Consider the following 16,364-nt stretch of genomic DNA (forward strand, 5'->3'; position numbering starts at 1 on the left):
CTACACAACAGAACCCCCCACTTTACAGAACCCCCTACAATACACAATCCCCCTACAATACAGAACCCCCCTACATTACAGACGCCCATATACTACAGAACCCTCCTACAATACAGACTCCCCTACACTACAGAACCCCCTATACTACAGAACCCCCCTACATTACAGACCCCCCTACACTATAGAACCCCCCCTACATCACAGAACCCCTACACTACAGAACCCCCCTACATTACAGACCTCTCTACAATACAGAACCCCCCTACATTACAGAACCCCCTTCATTACAGACCCCTCTACATTACAGATCCCCCTACACAACAGAACCCTCCCTACATTACAGACCCCACTACATTACAGACCGCCCTACACTACAATAGACCTCCCTACAATACAGAACCCCCCAACATTACAGACCCCCCTACACTACAGAACCCACTACAATACAGAACCTTCATACATTCCAGACCCCCTAAACTACAGAACCCACCTACATTACAGACCCCCTACACAACATAACCCCCCACTTTACAGAACCCCCTACAATACACAATCCCCCTACAATACAGAACCCCCCTACATTACAGACGCCCATATACTACAGAACCCTCCTACAATACAGACTCCCCTACACTACAGAACCCCCTATACTACAGAACCCCCCTACATTACAGACCCCCCTACACTATAGAACCCCCCCTACATCACAGAACCCCTACACTACAGAACCCCCCTACATTACAGACCTCTCTACAATACAGAACCCCCCTACATTACAGAACCCCCTTCATTACAGACCCCTCTACATTACAGATCCCCCTACACAACAGAACCCTCCCTACATTACAGACCCCACTACATTACAGACCGCCCTACACTACAGAACCCCCGTACATTACAGACCCCCCTACATTATAGACCCCCTACACTACAGAACCCCCCTACATTACAGCCCCCCCTACACTACAGAACCCCCCACATTACAGAACCCCCCTACATTACAGACCCCCCCTACAATACAGAACCCCCCTACACTACAGACCCCCCTATATGACAAACCCCCTACAATACAGAACCCCCCTACATTACAGACCCCCGTAAATTACAGACCCCCTACACTACAGAACCCCCCTACATTACAGCCCCCCTACACTACAGAACCCCCCTACATTACAGAACCCCCCTACAATACAGAACCCCCCTACATTACAGACCCCCCCTACATTACAGACCCACCTACACTACAGAACACCCCCTACAATACAGAACCCCCTACATTACAGACCGCCCACACTACAGAACACCCCCTACAATACAGAACTCCCCCTACATTACAAACCCCCCTACACTACAGAACCCCCCTACATTACAGACCACCCTAAAATACAGGCCCCCCTAAACTACAGAACCCCCCCTACATTACGGACTCCCCCCTACAAATACAGACCCCCCAACATTACAGGCCCCCTACACTACAGAACCCCCCTACATTGCAGACCCCCCTACATTACAGACCCCCGACATTACAGATCCCCTACATTACAGACCCCGCAACAATACAGAACCCACCTACAATACAGAACCCCCCTACATTACAGGACCCCTACACTTCAGAACCCACCTATATTAGAGACCCCCCTACAATAAAGACCCCCCTACAATACAGAACCTCCCTACAATACAGAACCTCCCTACAATACAGAACCCCACACTACAGAACTCCTACAATACAGACCCCCCCCCCCCCCTACAATACAACCTCCATACATTTCAGACCCCTTAAACTACAGAAATACCGTACATTACAGACCTCCCTACACTACAGAACCCACCTACATTACAGACCCCCCTACAATACAGAACCCCCCAACATTACAGACCCCCCTACACTACAGAACCCACTACAATACAGAACCTTCATACATTCCAGACCCCCTAAACTACAGAACCCCCCTACATTACAGCCCCCCTACACAACAGAACCCCCCACATTACAGAACCCCCCCTACAATACACAACCACCCTACAATACAGAACCCCCCTACACTACAGACGCCCCTATACTACAGAACCCTCCTACAATACAGACTCCCCTACACTACAGAACCCCCTATACTACAGAACCCCCCTACATTACAGACCCCCCTACACTATAGAACCCCCCTACATCACAGAACCCCTACACTACAGAACCCCCCTACATTACAGACCCCCTGCACTACAGAACTCCCCCTACATTACAGACCCCCCCCCCTACATTACAGACCCCCTACACTACAGAACCCCCCCCTACATTACAGACCCCCCTACAATATAGAACCACCTACATTACAGACCCCCCTACATTACAGACCACCCTACATTACAGAACCCCCCTAAAATACAGAACCCCCCTACATTACAGACCCCCCTACATTACAGACCCCCTGCACTACAGAACCCCCCCTACATTACAGACCCCCCCTACATTACAGACCCCCTACACTACAGAACCCCCCTACATTACAGCCCCCCCCCTACACTACAGAACCCCCCTACACTACAGAACCCCCCTACATTACAGACCCCCCTACAATACAGAACCCTCCTACATTACAGACCCCGCCTACATTACAGACCCCCTAAACTACAGAACACCCCCTACAATACAGACCCCCCCTATACTACAGAACCCCTAAAATACAGAACCCCCTACATTACAGACCCCGCACACTACAGAACACCCCTACAGTACAGAACTCCCTCTACATTACAGACCCCCCTACACTACAGAACCCCCCTACACTACAGAACCCCCCAACATTACAGGCCCCCTACACTACAGAACCCCTCTATATTACAGACCCCCCTACAATAAAGACCCTCCTACAATAAAGACCCCCCTACAATACAGAACCTCCCAACAATACAGACCCCCCCACACTACAGAACTCCTACAATACAGACCCCCCTACAATACAACCTTCATACATTTCAGACCCCCTAAACTACAGAACCCCCCTACATTACATACCCCCCTGCAATACAGAACCCCCTACATTACAGAACCCCCCTTCATTACAGCCCCCCACTTTACAGACCCCCCTACACTACAGAGCCCCTCCTACATTACAGACCCCCCTACAATACAGAACCCCCTTCATTACAGACCCCCCTACACTACAGAACCCCCCTACAATACAGAACACCCCTACATTACAGACCCCCCTACATTATAGACCCCCTACACTACAAAACCCCCCTACATTACAGCCCCCCCTACACTACAGAACCCCCCACATTACAGAACCCCCCTACATTACAGACCCCCCCTACAATACAGAACCCCCCTACACTACAGACCCCCCTATATTACAAACCCCCTACAATACAGAACCCCCTACATTACACACCCCGTAAATTACAGACCCCCTACACTACAGAACCCCCCTACATTACAGCCCCCCTACACTACAGAACCCTCCTACATTACAGACCCCCCAACATTACAGGCCCCCTACACTACAGAACCCCCCTACATTGCAGACCCCCCTACATTACAGACCCCCTACATTACAGACCCCGCTACAATACAGAACCCACCTACAATACAGAACCCCCCTACATTACAGGACCCCTACACTTCAGAACCCACCTATATTACAGACCCCCCTACAATAAAGACCCCCCTACAATACAGAACCTCCCTACAATACAGAACCTCCCTACAATACAGACCCCCACACTACAGAACTCCTACAATACAGACCCCCCCCCCTACAATACAACCTCCATACATTTCAGACCCCTTAAACTACAGAAATCCCATACTTTACAGACCCCCCTACACGACAGAACCCCCCTACATTACAGACCCCCCTACACTACAGAACCCCCCTACATTACAGACCACCCTACAATACAGGCCCCCCTACACTACAGAACCCCCCCTACATTACGGACTCCCCCCTACAAATACAGACCCCCCAACATTACAGGCCCCCTACACTACAGAACCCCCCTACATTGCAGACCCCCCTACATTACAGACCCCCTACATTACAGACCCCGCTACAATACAGAACCCACCTACAATACAGAACCCCCCTACATTACAGGACCCCTACACTTCAGAACCCCCCTACATTACAGACTCCCCCTACAATACAGAACCCCCTACAATACAGACTCCAATACACTACAGAACCACCAACATTACAGAACCCCCCTACAATACACAACCCCCCTACATTACAGACGCCCCTATACTACAGAACCCCCCTACAATACGAACCCCCATACAATACAGAGCCCCCTACACTACAGAACCCCCCTACAATAGACCCCCCAACAATACAGAACCCCCCAACATTACAGACCCCCCTACACTACAGAACCCACTACAATACAGAACCTTCATACATTCCAGACCCCCTAAACTACAGAACCCCCCTACATAACAGCCCCCCTACACAACAGAACCCCCCACATTACAGAACCCCCCTACAATACACAACCACCCTACAATACAGAACCCCCCTACACTACAGACGCCCCTATACTACAGAACCCTCCTACAATACAGACTCCCCTACACTACAGAACCTCCTATACTACAGAATCCCCCTACATTACAGACCCCCCTACACTATAGAACCCCCCCTACATCACAGAACCCCTACACTACAGAACCCCCCTACATTACAGACCCCTCTACAATACAGAACCCCCCTACATTACAGAACCCCCCTTCATTACAGACCCCTCTACATTACAGATCCCCCTACACAACAGAACCCTCCCTACATTACAGACCCCGCTACATTACAGACCCCCCTACAATATAGAACCACCTACATTACAGACCCCCCTACATTACAGACCGCCCTACACTACAGAACCCCCGTACATTACAGACCCCCCTACATTATAGACCCCTACACTACAGAACCCCCCTACATTACAGCCCCCCCTACACTACAGAACCCCCCACATTACAGAACCCCCCTACATTACAGACCCCCCTACAATACAGAACCCCCCTACACTACAGACCCCCCTATATTACAAACCCCCTACAATACAGAACTCCCCTACAATACAGACCCCCGTAAATTACAGACCCCCTACACTACAGAACCCCCCTACATTACAGCCCCCCTACACTACAGAACCCCCCTACATTACAGAACCCCCCTACAATACAGAACCCCCCTACATTACAGAACCCCCCTACAATACAGAACCCCCCTACATTACAGACCCCCGTACATTACAGACCCACCTACACTACAGAACACCCCCTACAATACAGAACCCCCTACATTACAGACCGCCCACACTACAGAACACCCCCTACAATACAGAACTCCCCCTACATTACAGACCCCCCTACACTACAGAACCCCCCTACATTACAGACCACCCTACAATACAGGCCCCCCTACACTACAGAACCCCCCCTACATTACGGACTCAACCCTACAAATACAGACCCCCCAACATTGCAGGCCCCCTACACTACAGAACCCCCCTACATTGCAGACCCCCCTACATTACAGACCCCCCACATTACAGATCCCCTACATTACAGACCCCGCTACAATACAGAACCCACCTACAATACAGAACCCCCCTACATTACAGACCCCCCTACAATACAGAACCCCCTACACTACAGAACCCTCCTACAATAGAGCCCCCTACAATACAGAACCGCCCAACATTACAGACCCCCCCTACAATACAGAACCCACTACAATACAGAACCTCCATACATTTCAGACCCCCTAAACCACAGAACCCCCTACATTACAGACTCCCCCTACAATACAGACTCCAATACACTATAGAACCCCCTCCTACATTACAGCCCCCCTACACAACAGAACCCCCAACATTACAGAACCCCCCTACAATACACAACCCCCCTACATTACAGACGCCCCTATACTACAGAACCCCACTACAATACGAACCCCCCTACAATACAGAGCCCCCTACACTACAGAACCCCCCTACAATAGACCCCCCTACAATACAGAACCTCCCAAAATTACAGACCCCCCTACACTACAGAACCCACTACAATACAGAACCTTCATACATTCCAGACCCCCTAAACTACAGAACCCCCCTACATTACAGCCCCCCTACACAACAGAACCCCCCCACATTACAGAACCCCCCTACAATACACAACCACCCTACAATACAGAACCCCCCTACACTACAGACGCCCCTATACTACAGAACCCTCCTACAATACAGACTCCCCTACACTACAGAACCCCCTATACTACAGAACCCCCCTACATTACAGACCCCCCTACACTATAGAACCCCCCCTACATCACAGAACCCCTACACTACAGAACCCCCCTACATTACAGACCCCTCTACAATACAGAACCCCCCTACATTACAGAACCCCCCTTCATTACAGACCCCTCTACATTACAGATCCCCCTACACAACAGAACCCTCCCTACATTACAGACCCCGCTACATTACAGACCCCCCTACAATATAGAACCACCTACATTACAGACCCCCCTACATTACAGACCACCCTACACTACAGAACCCCCCTACAATACAGAACCCCCCTACATTACAGACCCCCCCTACATTACAGACCCGCTGCACTACAGAACTCCCCCTACATTACAGACCCCCCCCCTACATTACAGACCCCCTACACTACAGAACCCCCCCCCTACATTACAGACCCCCCTACATTACAGACCCCCCTACAATATAGAACCACCTACATTCCCGACCCCCCTACATTACAGACCACCCTACACTACAAAACCCCCCTACAATACAGAACCCCCCCTACATTACAGACCCCCCTACATTACAGACCCCCTGCACTACAGAACTCCCCTACATTACAGACCCCCCCTACATTACAGACCCCCTACACTACAGAACCTCCCCTACATTACAGCCCCCCCTACACTACAGAACCCCCCTACATTACAGAACCCCCCTACATTACGGACCCCCCTACAATACAGAACCGCCCTATATTACACACACCCCCTACATTACAGACCCCGCTACACTACAGAACCTACACTACAGAACCCCCCCCCTACATTACAGACTCCCCCCTACAATACAGATCCCCCTACATTACAGGCCCCCTACACTACAGAACCCCCTATATTACAGACCCCCTACAATAAAGACCCCACTACAATACAGAACCTCCTTACAATACAGAACCTCCCTACAATACAGACCCTAATACAACACAACCTCCATACATTTCAGATCCCCTAAACTACAGAACCCCCCTACATTACAGACCCCCCTACAATACAGAACCCCCTACACTACAGAACCCACCTACAATAGACCCCCTACAATATAGAACCTCCCAACATTACAGACCCCCCTACAATACAGAACCCCCTACAATACAGAACCCCCCTATATTACAGACACCAATACACTATAGAACCCCCTCCTACATTACAGCCCCCCCTACACAACAGAACCCCCCACATTACAGAACTCCCCTACAATACACAATCCCCCTACATTACAGACGCCCCTATACTACAGAACCCCCCTACAATAGACCCCCCTTCACTACAGAAGCCCTACACTACAGAACCCCCCTACATTAAAGACCCCTCTACATTACAGACTCCCCTACAATACAGAACCCCCTTACAATACAGAACCCCCCTACATTACAGACCCCCCTACATTACAGACCCACCTGCACTACAGAACCCCCCTACATTACAGACCCCCCTACATTACAGACCCCCTACACTACAGAACCCCCCTACGTTACAGACACCCCCTTCACTAGAGAAACCCCCCTACATTACAGACCCCCGTACAATACAGAACCTCTCCTACATTACAGACCCCCCTACACAACAGAACCCCCCTACATTACAGACACCCCCTACATTACAGAACCCCCCTACATTACAGACCCCCCTTACATTACAGCCCCCCCTACATTACAGAAACCCCTACACTACAGAACCCCCCTTCAGACCCATAATGTACCTGAGTCTAAGGTCCTGAGATCAGCACAGGACTGCATGTCGAGTCCCCTCCCCCTGTGTAGACATAAAGGAGGAGGGGGAGGGGGAGGCGGCTTCAATACCCCCCTACAATACCGAACCCCTCCTACATTACAGACCCCGCTACACTACAGAACCTACACTACAGAACCCCCCCTACATTACAGACTCCCCCCCTACAATACAGACCCCCCAACATTACAGGCCCCCTACACTACAGAACCACCCTACATTGCAGACCCCCCTACATTACAGACCCCCTACAATACAGAACCCCCCTACATTACAGGCCCCCTACACTAAAGAACCCCCCTATATTACAGACCCCCCTACAATAAAGACCCCACTACAATACAGAACCTCCTTACAATACAGAACCTCCCTACAATACAGACCCCCCACACTACAGAACTCCTACAATACAGACCCCGATACAACACAACCTCCATACATTTCAGATCCCCTAAACTACAGAACCCCCCTACATTACAGACCCCCCTACACTACAGAACCCGCCTACATTACAGACCCCCCCTACAATACAGAACCGCCTACACTACAGAACCCACCTACAATAGACCCCCTACAATATAGAACCTCCCAAAATTACAGACCCCCCTACAATACAGAACCCCCTACAATACAGAACCTCCATACATTTCAGACCCCCTAAACTACAGAACCCTCCTACATTACAGACTCCCCCTACAATACAGAACCCCCCTATATTACAGACACCAATACACTATAGAACCCCCTCCTACATTACAGCCCCACCTACACAACAGAACCCCCCACATTACAGAACTCCCCTACAATACACAACCCCCCTACATTACAGATGCCCCTATACTACAGAACCCCCCTACAATAGACCCCCCTACACTACAGAACCCCCTATACTACAGAACACCCCTACAATACAGACCCCCCTACACTGCAGAACCCCCTATACTACAGAATCCCCCTACAATACAGACCCCCCTACACTACAGAACCCCCTATACTACAGAACACCCCTACATTACAGACCCCCCTACACTATAGAACCACCCCTACATTAAAGACCCCCTACACTACAGAACCCCCCTACATTACAGACCCCCTACAATACAGAACCCCCCTACATTACAGAACCCCCTTCATTACAGACCCCCCTACATTACAGACCCCCCTACATTACAGACCCCCCTACAATACAGATCACCCCTACATTACAGACCCCCCTACATTACAGACCCCCTACAATACAGAATCCCTCCTACATTACAGACCCCCCTACACTACAGAACCCCCCCTACATTACAGACTTCCCCTACAATACAGACCCCCAACATCACAGGCCCCCTACACTACAGAACCCCTGTGCATTGCAGACTCCCCCTACAATACATAACCCCCCTATATTACAGACCCCAATACACTATAGAACCCCCTCCTACATTACAGCCCCCCCTACACAACAGAACCCCCCACATTACAGAACTCCCCTACAATACACAACCCCCCTACATTACAGACGCCCCTATACTACAGAACCCCTATACTACAGAACACCCCTACATTACAGACCCACCTACAATATAGAACCACCCCTACATTACAGACCCCCCTACACTACAGAACCCCCCCCTACATTACAGACCCCCCTACAATACAGAACCCCCCCTACATTAGAGAAACCCCTTCATTACAGACCCCCCTACATTACAGACCCCCCTGTACTACAGAACCCCCTACATTACAGACCCCCCTACTATACAGAACCCCCTACATTACAAACCCCCCCTACATTACAGACCCCCCACACACTACAGAACCCCCCTACAATACAGGCCCCCCTACATTACAGACCCCCCTACATTACAGATCCCCCTGCACTACAGAACGCCCTTACATTACAGACCCCCTACACTACAGAACCCCCCCTACATTACAGCCCCCCCTACACTACAGAACCCCCCTACATTACAGACCCCCCTACAATACAGATCATCCCTACATTACAGACCCCCCTACAATACAGAACCCCTCCTACATTACAGACCCCCCTACACTACAGAACCCCCCCTACATTACAGACTACCCCCTACAATACAGACCCCCCAACATCACAGGCCCCCTACACTATAGAACCCCTGTACATTGCAGACCCCCCTACATTACAGACCCCCCCCCACATTACAGACCCCCTACATTACAGACCCCCCTACAATACAGAACCCCCTACAATACAGAACCCGTCTACATTACAGGCCCCCTACACTACAGAACCCCCCTATATTACAGATCCTCCTACAATAAAGACCCCAATACAATACAGAACCTCACTACAATACAGACCCCCCAAACTACAGAACTCCTACAATACAGACCCCCCTACAATAGAACCTCTATACACTTCAGACCCCCTAAACTACAGAACCCCCTACATTACAGACCCCCCTACACTACAGAACCCCCTACATTACAGACCCCCCTACAATACTGAACCCCCTACACTACAGAACCCCCCTACAATAGACCCCCCTACAATACAGAACCCCCCCAACATTACAGACCCCCCTACAATACAGAACCTCCATACATTTCAGACCCCCTAAACTACAGAACCCCCTACATTACAGACTCCCCCTACAATACAGAACCCCCTACATTACAGACCCCAATACACTATAGAACCCCCTTTTACATTACAGCCACTCTACACAACAGAACCCCCCACATTACAGAACCCCCCTACAATACACAACCCCCCTACAATACACAACCCCCCTACATTACAGACACCCCTATACTACAGAACCCCCCTACCATACAGACCCCCCTACACTACAGAACCCCCTATACTACAGAACACCCCCTACATTACAGACCCCCTTACACTATAGAACCCCCCTACATTACAGACCCCCTACACTACAGAACCCCCCTACATTAAAGACCCCTCTACATTACAGAACCCCCCTACAATACAGAACCCCTCTACAATACAGAACCCCCTACATTACAGACCCCCCTACATTACAGACCCCCTACAATACAGAACCCCCTACATTACAGACCCCCCCCTACATTACAGACCCCCCTACAATACAGAACCCCCCTACATTACAGACCCACCTGCACTACAGAACCCCCCTACATTACAGACCCCCCTACATTACAGAACCCACCCTACATTACAGACCCCCTACACTACAGAACCCCCCTACGTTACAGACACCCCCTTCACTACAGAAACCCCCCTACATTACAGCCCCCTTTACATTACAGACCCCCGTACAATACAGAACCCCTCCTACATTACAGACCCCCCTACACAACAGAACCCCCCTACATTACAGACACCCCCTACACTACAGAACCCCCCCCCCTACATTACAGACCCCCTTACATTACAGACCCCCCTACATTACAGAAACCCCTACACTACAGAACCCCCCTTCAGACCCATAATGTACCTGAGTCTAAGGTCCTGAGATCAGTATAGGACTACATGTCGAGTCCCCTCCCCCTGTGTAGACATAAAGGAGGAGGGGGGGAGGCGGCTTCACTCTGCTCGGCTATGGGAGACAGCCGAACCGAGACTGATCAGAGCCACTTCCACCGTGCCAAAGAGAAGGGGAATCGTTGCGGGTTCCGCCCCGCCATGTGCCTACGTGTGTCACTGGAGTGCGGCTCCGAGGCTCACCCACCCCCCACTGCAAAGAGCAACTACAGCTCTCAAAGAGCCTGTCACTGGCGGCACGCCTCCCACTTACTACGTCACTGACGGCCCGCCCCCCACTTACTACGTCACTGACGGCCCGCCCCCCACTTACTACGTCACTGACGGCCCGCCCCCCACTTACTACGTCACTGGCGGCACGCCCCCCACTTACTACGTCACTGACGGCCCGCCCCCACTTACTACGTCACTGACGGCCCGCCCCCCACTTACTACGTCACTGACGGCCCGCCCCCCACTTACTATGTCACTGACGGCCCGCCCCCCACTTACTATGTCACTGGCGGCACGCCCCCCACTTACTACGTCACTGGCGGCCCGCCCCCCATTTACTACGTCACTGACGGCCCGCCCCCCACTAACTACGTCACTGATGGCCCGCCCAACACTTACTACATCACTGACGGCCGGCCCCCCACTTACTACGTCACTGATGGCCCGCCCCCACTTACTACGTCACTGACAGCCCGCCCCCCACTTACTACGTCACTGACGGCCCGCCCCCCACTTACTACGTCACTGACGGCTCGCCCCCCACTTACTATGTCACTGGCGGAACATCAACGGCCGCTGTTAGTACACCGTTACTGCATGTCAGAACCCGCGGCCGACTCTGCATGCCCCAGACATCCGGCCCACTGGGCAAATGCCCGCTCTGCCCTATGGCCAGTCCGGGCCTGATTATAACATCCTAACATCATAACATTATAACATCCTAACATTCTAACATCATACCATCCTAATATCCTAACATTATAACATCCTAACATTATGACATCCTAACATTATAACATCCTAACATTAACACACTATGATGACACTGCACTACAATAATGCACTATAATAATATTGCACTACAATAACACTATACTAACATTTTACTACAATAAAACACTATAATAAAACTGGTACAATAACTCACTATACTCCTCCTCTCCTCCTCTTCCTTCTCTTCTTCTTCTTCTCCTCCTCCTCCTCCTCCTCTTCTTCTTATCCTCCTCCTCCTTCTCTTCTTCTTCTTCTCCTTCTCCTCCTCCACCTCCTCATCTCCTCCTCCAGCTCCTCCTCCTCTTCTTCTTCTTCTTTTCCTCCTCCTCTTACTACAATAAAACACTATACTAACACTGCACTACAATAGCACACTATAATAAAACTGCCCTACAATAACACACTACAATAACACTGCACTACAATAACACACTATAATAACATTTCACTACAATAACACTCTACACTAACACTGCACTACAATAACACACTATAATAACATTTCACTACAATAACACTCTACACTAACACTGCACTACAATAACACACTATAATAACACTGCACTACAATAACACATTATGATAACATTGTACTATAATAACACTATACTAACATTTTACTACAATAAAACACTATAATAAAACTGGTACAATAACTCACTATACTCCTCCTCTCCTTCTCTTCCTTCTCTTCTTCTTCTTCTTCTTCTTCTTCTTCTCCTCCTCCTCTTCTTCTTCCCTCCTCCTCCTCCTCCTCCTCCTCCTCCTCCTCCTCCTCTTCTTCTTCTCCTCCTCCTCCTCTTACTACAATAAAACACTATACTAACACTGCACTACAATAACACACTATGATAACACTGCACTACAATAACACTATGATAACACTGCACTACAACAACACACTATAATAGCATTGCACTATAATAACACACTATAATAACATTGCAGTACAATAACACTCTACACTAACACTGTACTACAATAACACACTATAATAACACTGCACTGCAATAACACACTATGATAACACTGCACTACAATACCATACTATAATAACACTGCACTAAAATAACACTATACTAACATTTTACTACAATAACACACTATAAAACACCGGTACAATAACTCACTATACTCCTCCTTCTCTTCTTCTTATCTTTCTCCTCCTCCTCCTCCTCTTCTTTTCCTCCTCCTCTTACTACAATAAAACACTATACTAACACTGCACTACAATAACACACTATAATAACATTTCACTACAATAACACGCTAAGATAACATTGCACTACAATAACACTATACTAACATTTTACTACAATAAAACACTATAATAAAACTGGTACAATAACTCACTATACTCCTCCTCTCCTCCTCTTCCTTCTCTTCTTCTTCTCCTCCTCCTCCTCCTCCTCCTCTTCTTCTTCTCTCCTCCTCCTCCTCCTCCTCCTCCTTCTCTTCTTCTTCTTCTTCTGCTACTTCTTTTTCTTCTTCTCCACCTCCACCTCCTCATCTCCTCCTCCAGCTCCTCCTCCTCTTACTACAATAAAACACTATCCGAACACTGCACTACAATAACACACTATAATAACACTGCACTACAATAACACACTATACTGAAATTGCACTACAATAACACACTATAATAACACTGCACTGCAATAACACACTATAATAACACTGCACTGCAATAACACACTATAATAACACTGCACTACAATAACACACTATAATAACACTGCACTACAATAACACACTACACTAACACTGTACTACAATAACACACTATACTAACACTGCACTACAATAACACACTATCATAACACTGCACTACAATAACACACTATAATAACATTGCACTACAATAACACTCTACACTAACACTGCACTACAATAACACACTATGATAACACTGCACTACAATAACACACTATAATAACATTGCAATAACACTATACTAACATTTTACTACAATAACACACTATGAAACATACACGTACATTACAGACTCCCCCCTACAATACAGACCCCCAAACATTACAGGACCCTCCACTACAGAACCCCCCTACATCTGCAGACCCCCCTACATTACAGACCCCCCCCACATTACAGACTCCCTACATTACAGACCCCCCTACAATACAGAACCCCCCCTACAATACAGAACCCCCTCCATTACAGACCCCCTTACATTACAGACCCCCCCAACATTACAGACCCCCTCCATTACAGTCCCCCCTACATTACAGACACCCCTACACTACAGAACCCCCACACAATACAGAACCCTCCCCTACATTACAGACCCCCCTACATTACAGACCCCCCTGCACTACAGAAACCCCTTACATTACAGACCCCCCTACATTACAGACCCCCCTACATTACAGACCCCTTACATTACAGAACCCCCTACAATACAGAACCCCCCTACATTACAGGCCCGCTACACTACAGAGCCCCCTATATTACAGACCCCCCCTACAATAAAGACCCCACTACAATAGAGAATCTCCCTACAATACAGAACCTTGTTACAATACAGACCCCCCTACAATACAATCTCCATACATTTCAGACCCCCCTACACTACAGAACCCCACCTACATTACAAACCCTCCTACAATACAGAACCCCCCTACATTACAGAACCCCCTTCGTTACAGACCTCCCTACAATACAGAACCCACCTACACTACAGAACCCAGCATACATAACAGATCCCCCTACATTACAGATCCCCCCTACACTACAGAACCCGTACAATACAGAACCCCCTACATTACAGACCCCCACACTACAGAACACCCCCTACAATACAGAACCCCCCCTTCATTACAGACACCCCTACATTACAGACCCCCCTACACTACAGAACCCCCCTACATTACAGACCCCCCTACATTACAGACCCCCCTACATTACATATCCCCCTACACTACAGAACCCCCCTACAATACAGAACCCCCCTACATTACAGACCCCTCCCTACATTACAGACCCCTCTGCACTACAGAACCCGCCTACATTACAGACCCCCCTACATTACAGACCCCCTACACTACAGAACCCCCCCTATATTACAGACCCCCCTACACTACAGAACCCACCCTACATTACAGCCCCCCTACACTACAGAACCCACCTACATTACAGAAATCCCCTACATTACAGACCCCCCTACAATACAGAACCCACCCTTCATTACAGACCCCCCCTACATTACAGACCCCCCTACAATACAGAACCCCTCCTACATTACAGACCCCCTACACTACAGAATCCCCCTACATTGCAGACCCCCTACATTACAGACCCCCCGACATTACAGACCCCCCAACAATACAGAACCCCCCTACATTACAGGCCCCCTACACTACAGAACCCCCTATATTACAGACCCCCCTACATTGCAGACCCCCTACATTACAGACCCCCCGACATTACAGACCCCCTACAATACAGAACCCCCCTACATTACAGGCCCCCTACACTACAGAACCCCCTATATTACAGACCCCCCTACAATAAAGACCACACTACAATACAGAACCTCCCTACAATACAGACCCCCCACACTACAGAACTCCTATAATACAGAACCTCCATACATTTCAGACCCCCTAAACTACAGAACCCCCCTACATTACAGACTCCCCCTACAATACACAACCCCCCTACATTACAGACCCAAATACACTATAGAACCCCCTCCTACATTACAGCCCCCCTACACAACAGAACCCCCCACATTACAGAACCCCCCTACGATACACAACCCCCTACAATACACAATGCCCCTACATTACAGACGCCGCTATACTACAGAACCC

Source organism: Lithobates pipiens, unplaced genomic scaffold, assembly GCF_037356315.1.
Source record: "Lithobates pipiens isolate NorthernLeopardFrog02 unplaced genomic scaffold, aLitPip1_a1.2 Scaffold_13, whole genome shotgun sequence".
NCBI lineage: Eukaryota > Metazoa > Chordata > Amphibia > Anura > Ranidae > Lithobates > Lithobates pipiens.